This window comes from Archocentrus centrarchus, chromosome 13, assembly GCF_007364275.1.
Source record: "Archocentrus centrarchus isolate MPI-CPG fArcCen1 chromosome 13, fArcCen1, whole genome shotgun sequence".
Lineage (NCBI taxonomy): Eukaryota > Metazoa > Chordata > Actinopteri > Cichliformes > Cichlidae > Archocentrus > Archocentrus centrarchus.
The window spans coordinates 12,099,875-12,112,844 of record NC_044358.1 but is presented as its reverse complement, the minus strand read 5'-3'; the positions used below and the strand labels follow the sequence as shown (position 1 = coordinate 12,112,844).

The following is a 12,970-nucleotide window of genomic DNA, read 5'->3' as shown; positions in this document are numbered from 1 at the left end:
TGTGTGTGTGTGTGTGTGTGTGAACTAAAGGATGTGTATTCACCCTTCACCGATCATTGCTGCCATCATCACACTTAATGAAATTGTTTTTGAATTATATAATGTAAATAACAATGGCTTTCATTTAACAACCTAACATATGCACGACCATATGTATGCAAGCATATTCACACATGCAGAGGAGAGAAAAAGAAGTGGCAAAGACAGGTGCCATTGCTCCATCCCCACAGGTGAACAGCCTTTCACACCTGATAATTAAACTCTCGCTGACTTCTCGTGTCCTTATTAGATGTCTCTTAACCCCCATTCAGCCACACAAATTTAGCTACTGAAGCAAATTCAGACTGAAAACTCACTGTTTAATAAAGAGGCTGAAGGATGCAGTACCTGTCCTTGTCATCAGAGCATTTTACAATAGCAAAGCTTAAAATAGGCTTAAAATGATTTGAGCATCTCATCTCTTTGATCCATCCCTGTGACAGCTGCTAAAAATAACTTCTAAACCTCTGCAAGAAGTCACACTGTAGCAGCTGAGAGGTGAGAAACAGAAACATTCAAAGCAAACGACAATGAAAAAGCTTCTGTTCAGTTTTCTGAGCTTCAGCTGCAATCACCCGAAGAGCTGATAGAGATGTTTGATACCAGTAAGAGACTTCAATTAAAATTCATTCTTAGCAGTGAGCGCTGGATAAAGCAGTGTAAATAATGTGCTTCAAGCACTGTACGGTTCTATTTGTGGTGCCCGTGAGAGAATTCAGAGCACACATAAAAATCAGCAGACTGGGTGAAAACTCCTTTCTGCTAGAACAGCTTGGAAGCTCTGAAATGGCTGTTTGGGGTTTTTTTTTCTGAATTAAGGCGCCAAAAAACATTACAATTGTCTTCTTTATACTCGACATAACCGACCATCTTTAAAAGTTTTCAGTTCTTTTACCTATAAAGGAAACGTCAGGCAGAAATAAATGGTACCTCTTTTCTTACAAATTAGAGCGACACTTTCTGTTTAGCATCAAACAGTAAATGTGAGTGTGGTCATCCTAATTTAAGCCTGTGTGCTTAAAAAAATAAATCATATATACACTGCTAAAAAAAAAGAGGAGTACTTTATAATCAGAGTTCAGCATCAAGTCAGTGAAACCCCTGATATTGATGTGGTCAGTAAGTATTGGGGGGGGGGGGGTGTTCAGCTGTTTTGGTGTTCATCAAGTTAACAACAGGTGCACTAGAGGGGTAACAATGAGACCCCCCCAAACAGGAATGGTTTCACAGGTGGAGGACACTCACATTTTCCCCTCCTCATCTTTTCGGACTGTTTGTCACTAGTTCTGCATTTGGTTAGGGTCAGAGTCACTGCTGGGAGCATGAGGTCATACCTGGACCCTACAGAGGCTGCACAGGTAGTCCAACTCCTCCAGGATGGCACATCAATACGTGCCATTGCCAAAAGTTTGCTGTGTCTCCCAGCACAGTGTCAGAGCATGGAGGAGATTCCAGGAGACAGGAAGTTACTCTAGGAGAGCTGGACAGGGCCGTAGAAGGTCCTTAACCCATCAGCAGGACCGGGATCTGCTGCTTTGTGCAGGATGAGCTCTGCAGAGCTACAACATGACCTCCAGCAGCCACTGGTGTGAATGTCTCTGAGCAAACAACTGGAAACAGACTTCATGAGGGTGGCCTGAGGGCCAACGTTCTCTAGTGGGCCCTGTGCTCACTGCCCGGCACCATGGAACCCAATTGGCATTTACCACAGAATACCAGAACTGGCAGGCCCACCACTGGAGCCCTGTGATTTACACAGATGAGAGCAGGTTCACCCTGAGCACATGTGACAGACGTGAAAGGGTCTGGAGAACCCATGGAGAACGTTATGCTGCCTCTAACATCGTTCAGTATGAACGTCATCCTGATGATGAAATCCTTGGACCTGTCAGACCGTACACTGGTCCAGTGGGTCCTGGGTTCCTCCTGGTGCATCCTTTCATTCCTACCACATTACCGAGTCCATAGCAGTGTAGATATCCAGCATTTTTCCCACTGAGATCTGATGAAATTTAAGTGTTCCTGTAATAATTTTGAGCAGCATATATTAGCTCAGGTTTTTAGTGTTCTTAGAGTATTGAACATAATAAATAATATGTTTATAGATGCACATTGGGAACACTGAGAATCTAATAAAAAAAGAAGTCCAGGTCAAAGCAACACAGTCACATTATTTCTGTCTCTCTGTTGCACATGTGATGAATGGAAAACACATGCAATGGTTCCTCTTGGCAGAGAGCACATGTGCCCACAGGACATAAAATATGCCATTTGGTGCTCTTCTGCAAAGCTGCTAACAATGGGGAGGCGGGGGGGATACATGCACGGTCTGTCCCAGTGGGAATCAAACCCATATCCCACACATGTGGGTTCAAGGGACCAAACTGATGACAGAAATTTAATAAAGAGATTCTTATTTGCAGTATATTTATCCACAGCACTTCATACACTTATTTATTTTATAATTTTCCTGTAATTAAAAGTGAGGCATTCATTACTGCTGTTACAGTTAGTGAACCTTCTGGGTGAGGATATATATGTTAGACATGTTCCCCTCCATCAGATGTTTGGTGCTCATCCTAAAACCACTGGCCTCACCAGTGTGCACTCATTAAAGCCCGTCCTTGAAATGCCTCATGAGATAACACAGAATGAAAAATGTTCTCCCCTCTTTCCCCTCCCCCATGTCCCCCATGTCCCCCATGTGCCCCCAAACCCTCCATTCAACACACAGTAAGAATTCACCCAACAGTTATATCCTATCGTGCTCTCTCCTGAAGTATGCCGAGCTTCTTCCAGAAAAGATGTTTGGTTCCTAAGTGCCTCTTTAGCTTGTGGCACCATGCTAGCATTAGCCAGCTTCTCCTGGCAGATGACCTACTTTGACTGAGGACTACTGACATCCAGCCGAAGCCAAAGGACGGGCTAACAGACACATTCTTTGTTTTCCCTCTTATGAACCTCTTTTCTATTCTTCAGCACCTTTGATGCATCTTTCTCTCATAAATCTGACCATTTCTGGCCATTTGCTGATCAGTAAATGAAGCTGGAGAAATTATTTTGATCACAGCCGTGTTAGTTTTCCTGTGGTGGAAGGTGAGGCTCTCTTTAAGGGGTGGCAGGAAAAACCCTGTAACTGTATGTTGTTGTAAGGCAATATAACAAACTGCAATATGCATTAAAGCCTGTGATTGGATACAGAGGAGAAACAAAAGCCTGCATCAGTCAAACTGGAGCCAAAATACATGCCTGTGTATGTGTGTGTGTGTGTGCGTGCGTGTGTGTGTGCCCTCAGTTCTCCTTGCCTTGTTCCTCGCTGAACCTCAACCACCTGGTGTCCTAAAATCAATCAAATCAAACTAAGGGCTGCTCTGCGCGCGCATGTGTGTGTGTGTGTGTGTGTGTGTGTGTGTGTGTGTGTGTGTGAGACTGCCTGGGGCTGACTGATTCCTGAACAGCTGAGTCTGATTATTAGAAAAAAGGTGATAACACACACACACACACACACACACAGCAGTGAGATGCTTCATGCTTTGCCTGCAGACACTGAGCACAGCCTGCAGGAAGTCTCAGCTGATGGAGATAAAAACTAAAGAAAAATGTGACCACACACTCACATGTTCAGAGTTGTGTGTGTGTGCAAACTTCAAGGCTTCAACACTTCATCATCAGCAGTAAGTTCATTCTAATATTGACAACAACATTAATAATAACATTTTCTAAAATCTCAAACGTTGTTCTAGAAAAAAGGTTCACATCCACAAGATCTTAAAATATTGTCTTTGTTGAAGACTATGGAAATATATTTATTCAGGTTCAGCTTTCTTATGCACAGTGTCAAAGCAGTGGATTTGAACCCCCCAGGAAGCTGAGGTGTGTATTTTGCAGTGTGTGCAGGTGTAGCTGCTTGTCCCCAGTCATGTATCATAATGCGACCTGATTCTGAATTTGCCGTAGGTGTGAAGGGGAGCGTGAATGGTTATCTGTCTCTATGTGTTACAGCTGGACGGAGTTTTATACTAAAAAAAAAAAATTAACCAATTTCAGTTTAGACTTAGACATAAAAAGCATATTCATATATTTATTATATAATTAAATTTAAATCAGATTTTATCTTATCTTTGGTCCAGTATCATGATTATTATTATTATTATTATTAGTGTGTGAAGGGTTTGACTTTATAGCCTAGGAACACACTAAAAATGTTCATAATAAATACTGAAATCAATTATTTTCAGTACAATTGAATGCTTATAGCACATTTTAAGACACCAAGAAAAAAGTATGATTTCTGTAATGACTGATCACGTCCCTGAGCAGAGCTTCAGGTCTCGTAGCACCTCTGGTTTCAGCTCATCATGCACTCCTTTCCTCTCCCCTGTCCAACCTCAGGGAAAAATCAGACTGGAGGCAGCGAGTTAGCTGAGGCAGTGCTCCTTTTGTGCTTCAGTATCATGAAACATCCCAGAATATGTTACGGTTTGACGGTCGTAGTGTTAAGATTTGATGCTACCGGACGAGCAGGAGAAAGAGAGGGACCACTAGAGCTGCCAAAGAGCTCTGAAAACAATCTAAATCACACCAAAGATCAAACCTGGTAAAGCTCCCTCCACCCCGGGTGGAGGGGGCTGAGGGTCAAAGAGCAGCCAGATGGTCCCATTTTTGCTTAACCTGTGCCTGGTGTGGCCGACTCAGAGCTCTCTCAGAGAGACCAGCAGCTACAAAAATCACAGCACATTTTGTGTGTTGTGATTGTCACATTTTTTTCACTCTAACACCTGTAACATCTTCAGAAATAAAGTGCTGAGTAATGCTGCTGCTCCAGGTCAGTAATGAACAATAAAAATACTGAACTGTATTTAATATAAATGCTCTCATTGTCATATAAATTTAATATGAATTTAATCTGTGAAGGTGAAGACAAAAGCAAGCAATCGTGTTTCCCGCTGCATTCGGCACACGTTAAAAAACAAAGAAACTTGAATCAGACAAATTTGATGAATGAAAGTGAAAACACAGGTTCAGAGCAGGGATCTGCCTCTGACTGCGGTCACTCAGGGGGTCACAGAGCTCAGAGGTCCAGCACACCGAGGCTGCTGTGCCAACACCGAGAGATCAAACCTTTAAACAGCAGCACCCTCTCTGAACTCTCCATGGTGGAACTGTGTGTGTGTGTGTGTGTGTGTGTGTGTGTGTGTGTGTGTGTGATCTCTGAAATCTCTCACACATTGTTAAACTGTGGATACAGAGGAAAACCACACAAATAAAGCCAACACTGTCCCATTTATGTTTGGAGTCTGATTTTAGGTAAGCTTTTAACTTCCTGCTGATGGAGGTTTGCTGATGGAGGTTTGCTCCTATCATTTTGCCTACAGTGATTCACTTCCGGTGGGCTGCCTAAGATTGCTAAGATTGCTCCTAAGATTGCTCACCTGCCTGCTTGCAAAGTTACTTTGCTTCAGCAGCCCCCAGGTACTGGTACATCTGTCCCAGCCTCTTTTACTTTTTGTATATTGATATTGATTTGAGGACACCTTTAGTGCTGCAGTCACATGGCCCCGACCGTACTGCCACAATTTAACATTTTGCTTTGGTTTCCCACCAGGATCTGCTTGTTTTCATAAGCATTATTGACAGTAAACTAAAATGTGTTATTCCAGTAGTTCACCTTGGGCTTGGCAACCTGTGATAGTAATTCTGAACTAAATGAAATTAACTCTGGTAACGATAGGACAGCAAAAACAGGAACTTTGCCCAGAGATGTCGTCTTCGATCAGAGTGGCCGTCGCTTCAGCTCAGTCGCTGCTCTTTCAGACACTTTCTTTACTTCAGAGTTTTATAATCCAGACTCCTGCCAGTCTGAGGGACGCCTGTGAGGGACGCCTGTGAGGGACGCCTGTGAGGGACGCCTGTGAGGGATGGCGTCTCAGCTTTTAAAACAAACTTTTGCACATTAATCTGTTAATCGCTCATTTTCAGACGTGCCTGTGACGTCTTCAGTCGCTTGTTTTGTTTGAGCAATACTCCACAGCTATCCATCAGGGCTGCTTGAGTACAGCAAATACTGATTTGCGTGCCTGAGATGACCATATTAGGAATGGCCATGCTTACTGACATCATTTAGAGTCAAGAGTAACAAAAACATGTCTGAACCTGAGCTTCTGGCTCACAGGAATTGCACATATGCTGATCTCGTGATTTGAAAATTCATCAATTTTAATATAAACTTCCACCTAATAATAATATTCAGTCATGGTAAAAAGAAAGTACCCCCTCTTTCAGTTCTAAGGTTTTACATATACAGCAGATCCTAAAAGCAGGTAAATACAACCTGAGGTGAACTTCATGACAGCACAGCTAGAAAAAGGCTGAACAGGTCCGGCTTGGTTTGAAGGGCTGCAGGAGAAAGCCTCTGCTCTCTAAAAACAACACGGCAGCACAGCTTCGCTTTGCAAAGCTGCATCTGAACAAACTCAGAGGAACAGATGAGACCATGATGTCCATAATGCACAGCAGCACATCTGGAGTAAACCAAACACAGCGTATCAGAGCACCTCGTATCAACGGTGCAGCACAGAGGTGCTGATTTGGGCCAGTGTGGCAGGCAGGACGAGGACCCAGACGCAGGACTCGGGAGGCAAAGCGTGACCTCAGAAACACACAACTTTATTGCTCTTTGCACATCAGGTACAAGGAAACTTAGAAAGGTCAGCAAAGTAAGAACACACAGGGAGACGCGCTGAAGTGGATCATGACACCAGGCAGGCTGCAGTTACTGAGTCGACCACAAACTCCTCTGTAAAACCTGTAGATAGGATGTACTACCTTTTTACCATGACTGTACACACCCATATCACAAATAATAAGGAAATGCACAATAAGCCCACTTTAAACAATTATTAGTCATTATCTTGATTTATTATTCAGTGAATCACCTGATAGTGCTGTGATAGTGTGATAGTGATAGTGTCCGTCTGTCCGTATGAGAGTCGTTCTGTTTCCTCCTGCTTTCCACTCAGCATTATTATTGCCTGGCTGTGCTGTTGAAGTGAGCAACCACAATAAATCACCCCCCCCCCCCCCCCATGCCTCCCCGCCCTCCCCTTTTATTATCCTTCACACTTTGTCCACTGTCCTCTCCATTCCCACTGCTCCCTGCATCCTAACCTCTCATCCTCTCTGTCTGGGTTCTGCAACTTCTGTTTTGGATGTTAGCTTTTGGCACGACGCCCCCAAACGGCCAAAGAACGACGACCCTCTAACCTTACGAGGGACGCCAAACATCAGGTGCCCTTGAAAGCCCTGAAATACTGCATTGAAGCTGTTCAGTCACCAGCCAGCGGCCGCAGAGCGATGGTCCCGGGGACCGGTGCTAATCTAAAAAGTGGTGACTGTGAAGCAGGATGGTGCTGATGGACCCTCTCAGCTTCTCTGGGTTATGAATGATCATTTCCTGCATGTCAGTCCCTATGCTTGCCCTCCTACCCTTTCTCTCTGTTTACAAATGTTCATAATAATAAACATTTAGAAAACTAGAGGAGTGGTAAGAAGAAGTGCCAAGCCTAAAAATCTCTACAGCAGATAAACGGCATCTGAAAGTCACGTCATTAAGAAATAGGAAAAGATCCGACAAAGAGATGAGACAGGAGCTGAGAGATGCATCTGGACCCTCAGATGATCCGTCTACTGTTCCCTGAAGCCTCATCGGAAATGGTCTCAGTCTTAAGGAAACGGTGAGAAAAGGCTGAGGTCTGCAAATTATCCACAAACCGGACTGAAAATCAGAGGCAGCAGATCTGATGGAGTCTGAATCCTCTGCACATGAGACATCATCAGGGCTTTCCACATGTCAGCACTAAAACATCACATTGGTTTATGTGCTCAGTTTAATAAAACGTGTCCTCAAAAGATGTATGTATACGTATGTTACTGCGTGTTTACTGATGGGCTCCACAGTTTTCCAAACTAAAACAGAAAAAAAACACAACTCAGCACTTTTTTTGTGACCCCCGTGTGACCTTTCTAAAATTACACACTCACAGACAAGCTGAGTGTTTTTAATCCCTCATCAGTGCGTTATCAGTGTAATCTGTGTGCCCTTCACATCTTAAAATGCAGAGGAGGACACAAACTGTGCTTAAAAAGAAGTCACATTTTTGCCCATGTTCACGCCACATTTCTACCTCAGATCTCGTGTATGGATCAGCACACCTCCTGTGCAATGATAAATTCTTCAGACGGCGATTTCTTCTCTTCACATAACTCCACAAGTGAACCAAGAATAGCCTAAAGTACCTCACGGATGCTGGACTGTCCATCACCTTTGATTTAGAGGTTAGATTTAGGGATGGAGCTGGACTACGGGAGCAGACAGGAAGCTATGGAAAGATGAAAATAAAGTGTGACGTTGTAGAACATAGCTGTTACAGGAAAGGAAGGCGAACATGGGAGGAGAAGTGAACTGGAGAGATTCGGGGAACGTGAAGAAACTGAACAGAGACAGACAGAGGGGCATATCACCAGAAAGATGAGGAGAGTAAGAAAGAGAGACAGCTGCCAGTGTTAATCAGTCAGCAGCAGCAGCTCTGTGTCTCTGAGGCTTAATGGGGACCAGACCCTCAGTGCACTTCCTCCCCTTTTTTTAGTCTTCATCAATATCATCGCATACAGATCATTTGGGGACATTAATCATGCCCTCTGCTAGCTAGCTGATATCCCATCTGCCTATTGACAGTTGTGAGGTGAATGCTCAGCGACTGGAATTTCTAAAAATAGATGAAGTGATAAAGTGTCCGACTTTGGAGGGTCTGAGAAAAGTTCACATTATTCTCCATTAAAACACAAAAACTGCCTCAGATCACTGCATATGCAGTACATATGAATCCTGAGCATCCTCAGCTGTGAAATGAGACCGTGTATGTGACACATGTCACATGATTACGCTCACCTGCGGAGCGAGGCGTGATTGGCAGGCTGCAAGTTCTTTTTTACCGGATTTGTTTAACCAAAGTTCCCGATACATGTTAGGTCAGGCAACAGTTTGTCCTCAGCATCTGGTGGCTGTGGCTCAGGACGCAGACCAGGGCGTCGGCTAATCGGAAGGTCGGTGGTTCGATTCCTGCTGCTCCAGCCTGCTGTATCCTTGGACAAGATTCCTGATGTGCTCATCGGAGTGTGAATGTTAGATAGAAAGCAGTCAGTTGCAGAAAGTGTGAATGAGTGTGTAGATTGGAAAAGCACTACACAAGAACCCTATTCTGCTAAATACAGCAGCTAAATCACATGAATTCAGCTGTCTTTATAACAGCGTGTTGGTGACGCCTCATTTAGGCTTAGATTTAAATCACAGAGCCGCTGTCTCATAGAACTAACCGACATCACCCATTCGTTAGTGAAGTCGTGCCTCGAGTTGAGCATTTGTTTTGAAACCCCACATGATGAGCAAAGGGTGGATCGGAGCGGGAAACTGAGGGACACCAGTGAGCACACCTCAGGTGATCCTCCTTTCTGAAACTTAGAATGGCCAGCATTCACTAAATGGACCAAATGTTCTATTCAGTATAACCCGAAACGAGCGACTGAGCCCATAAAGCTAAGATGAAAATGTTGACCGAGTCCGTGGGCCGTGTTCCCCTCAGACTTCAGCAGAACCGAAGGTCCTTCTGCAGCCGCAGGTATCAAAAAGAACGAATGCACTTTCACGTCGGCTTCACTTTTCAGACCCGGAAGCTGCGTCCATCTTTTATGCTCTCCTGCACATTCTGTGTTTAAGTGCTGCTGGAAAACTGGGACATCTGAGCTTTCAGAGCATTCATGTCTTATTTCAGACAGGAAAGACGTTTCTCTAAACGGACAAACTAGAACGATACAAACCCGTGTCAGAGGCAACACAACAGCTGGTAAAGGTTGATTTCAGGTTTATAGCTGTGGCTCCACGGTGGACATTTATCTGCTGGATAGCAGCCAGTGAGTGGACGCTGTGGCCAACCTTATTGTTCTCCATAATTTTACATTTTCTATTCAATTTAATGTTTTTTAGTCGCAATCGGGTGACTTGCACCTGTGCAATATTTGTTGCCGAGCTGTCTACAAATTAAAATTTGCAGCCACAAACTCAATAATAACGTTCTGCAGCTTTTACATTAACATTTAACAATCTGGGAAATGCAACAACACTTCATTCATAATGACAGAACACCCCAAGCTGACATGACCTGAGGTTTTACCCCAAACTTGATCCAGAATGTTCTCAGCTAACAGAAACTTCGGGAGTCTGGATCGAGAGATGCTGCTCCTCTCTTTCTCGCCTTCACCCGCACACACACACACACAAGATCCTTCACTGTGATGTCACACAGTACGCATGTTACACACTGCACTGAGTCACTTTGACTCGCTTCACCTCAGCAGTGAGAACCAACATCTGGAAGCGAGAGCAGCAACCACGCCCAAGTTCTGAATCTCAGGAAGGAGCACGAGTCTCAAAACAGTCGCCTTGTTGTCTGGAAAACAAAAGCACAACAACAGGCTTCAGCATCCCAGAGAGGCTGTCTATCCTCCAGGCAGGGAACACAAGAAGAGGGCCAGAAAGAACTCTGTTAATCTAGCTGAGAAACACTACAGATGTACATAATATATTTACACTACTGTGCAAAGATTTTAGACAAGATGTTTAGATCCTTATCCAGCTGGCTGTAGCTCAGGAGGTAGAGCAGGTCACCTACTGACTGGAAGGTCAGCGGTTTGATTCCTGGCTGCTCGGGGCTGCATACCAAAGTATCCTTGGGCAAGATACTGAACCCCAAGTATGAATGTTAGACAGTAAGCACTTAGCTTAGTTACTCATGGAGGTGCTTGTATGAATGGGTAAATGTAAACGTGTTGTATCTGAGTGCTCGGACAGAGTAGAAGAGTGCCATATAAGAACTAGTCCATTTACCATTTACTGTGCAGCATTGCAAAGACCCCAAAACATACAAGCAGAGAAAGGAAGAAGAAGTCCTGATCCCAGTCCTGGGATCAGGACAGGAACCATGGAAAGTTCTCCAAGATGCTTGGAACAATCCTCCAAAGAAGTATGAGGAAATGGGGCCATTTTAAAGGCAAAGGGTACATTTTTAAATATTTAAAGTATATGGATTGATCTTACTCGTCACCAGATGTTGGTTCAAAGCATTAAACATAACAGAATCATTTTGCATTATATGCACATCAGTGAAACTACACAAAATGAAAAGGTTATAGTAAACTGCCGAACACCACACGAGGTATAATTAAGTACTGTGTGCATTATGAACCTACAGAGGAATACTGGGGTTCAAACAGGCTCCCAGAAAACTCACAAGAAGTGACAGATATGATGAAATGAATACAGACAACTGCATGTCTCTGCTCACGACAAATATTTTTCTACTTTCCTCCTTTTATAGATACATAGATAGCTACTCCATCACACACACAAACCGGCACTAACCAACTAAGTCACACCTGCCTGCAGACTTCAGATCGAGGCAGAAAGGACATGCAGTGGCCCGTGACATGCCTCCATGCAAAGCATTTTTACTGCAGCAGTGATCAAACAGACATTAGACAGGCTGCACTGCATCTGCTGCTCGTGTTGCTAACGCAATGCATGCAGCTTTAGGCCCTGTCAAAGCGAAGCATCTGAATAAATGGAGTCAATCTACCCCCCCTGCAGGACAGCAGAATCCCTCCAGGATTTGGGCAGGAAGGTGCAGAAAAGCGAAAGTAATTTAAAGTCACATAATGAGACCACAGGCACATTTTAACTTCCTGCTAAAATGCTGCATAGAGCATCACTGTAGAGATTTATTCTGGTGAAGTTCTGCTGCAGCATGCACACGCGTACAGTTTGACATTTGGAGACAGACCCCCCCCCCCCAGAAAAAGATCTCTAATGTAAAGTAAAGGTTACACAGAAGCCAAAAACATGCAACCACGAACCATAGCCCCCCAAACTAGGCCGCTGTTCTGCTTCTCACTCTATTTCTCCTTCAAATGAGACCATCAGATGCAGCGGGCATCATCAGCACCTTTCCAGGCGTGCATCGCGTACACATGTGAGTGAAAATAAGACACGAAACGGTCCGTCCCTTTGCCGGATCACTGCGGTACCCTGCACCCAAAATGCAGGCCGGCATCCCAGCAAAAAAAAGGGGGGGGAGAACCCATGCATCCTTGCTCTCACACGGGGAATGACAAAATAAGACGGCATCCAAGTGAAAAGGAAGCATCTTGTCGCCTTTTGATCGTCCTTACCTTTAGCTTCAGAGGCAGGTTTTTGGATTGGTTTTGTCCTCCTCCTTCACCAAGACGTCGCTGGGTTGAATCGATGAGGAGAGCGGGTTATCAATGGAGGAGATCGACGCTCTGCTTTTATTCCAGCAGGGTCTTCCCTCGATTAGTCCCTGTTACACGAGGAAGCGGCTGGTTTGGGTAATTACGGAAGCAAAAACTGCGCCTTAGCGCACGAAAAAGGGCGCTGCGTGAGCGCCGGCCGGGAGATGCTGAGAGTGCCGGTGGAGGGTGATGATGATATCCATAGAGGTCCCAGTTTCCACCTGACACAACCTCTCCTTCCTCCTCCTCCTTCCTCCTCCTCCTTGCTGTGGATGCTGGAGAGAAATATCAGCATCAATGGGAGAGAGACAGGGGGTGGTGGGGGTGGGGGGTGGTGAAAGTGTTAAATATGAACAGAAAGGCACAAAAAATAAAAGAAATCAAACAAAAAGATTGAAAAATAAAGCACTATCTTTGGATTATTTCTATTTTGAGTTTTGAGTTTTAAACTCTTGTGTTTAAAAATGATTGAAAACCATCCAAAATTCACTAAAACTCTCACCCAAATGTGAAGAAAGAGTCTGTGACTTTATGTCCAAAACAAAAAAACGGCGCCCCTGGTGGTAAATGT

The 12,970-nt window shown here is 44.3% G+C and overlaps 1 protein-coding gene across 1 annotated transcript in view; it reads right to left on the bottom strand.

Annotated features, from left to right (window-relative positions):
- The window catches only part of sptbn4b (spectrin, beta, non-erythrocytic 4b), a 99,676-nt gene extending 87,256 nt beyond the window's left edge, over positions 1-12,420 (bottom strand). Inside the window, exon 1 of the mRNA XM_030743706.1 lies at positions 12,319-12,420. The gene's annotated coding sequence lies outside the window, so the exon portion shown is untranslated. The remainder of the gene's footprint in view (positions 1-12,318) is intronic.
- Positions 12,421-12,970: the final 550 nt, after the last annotated feature.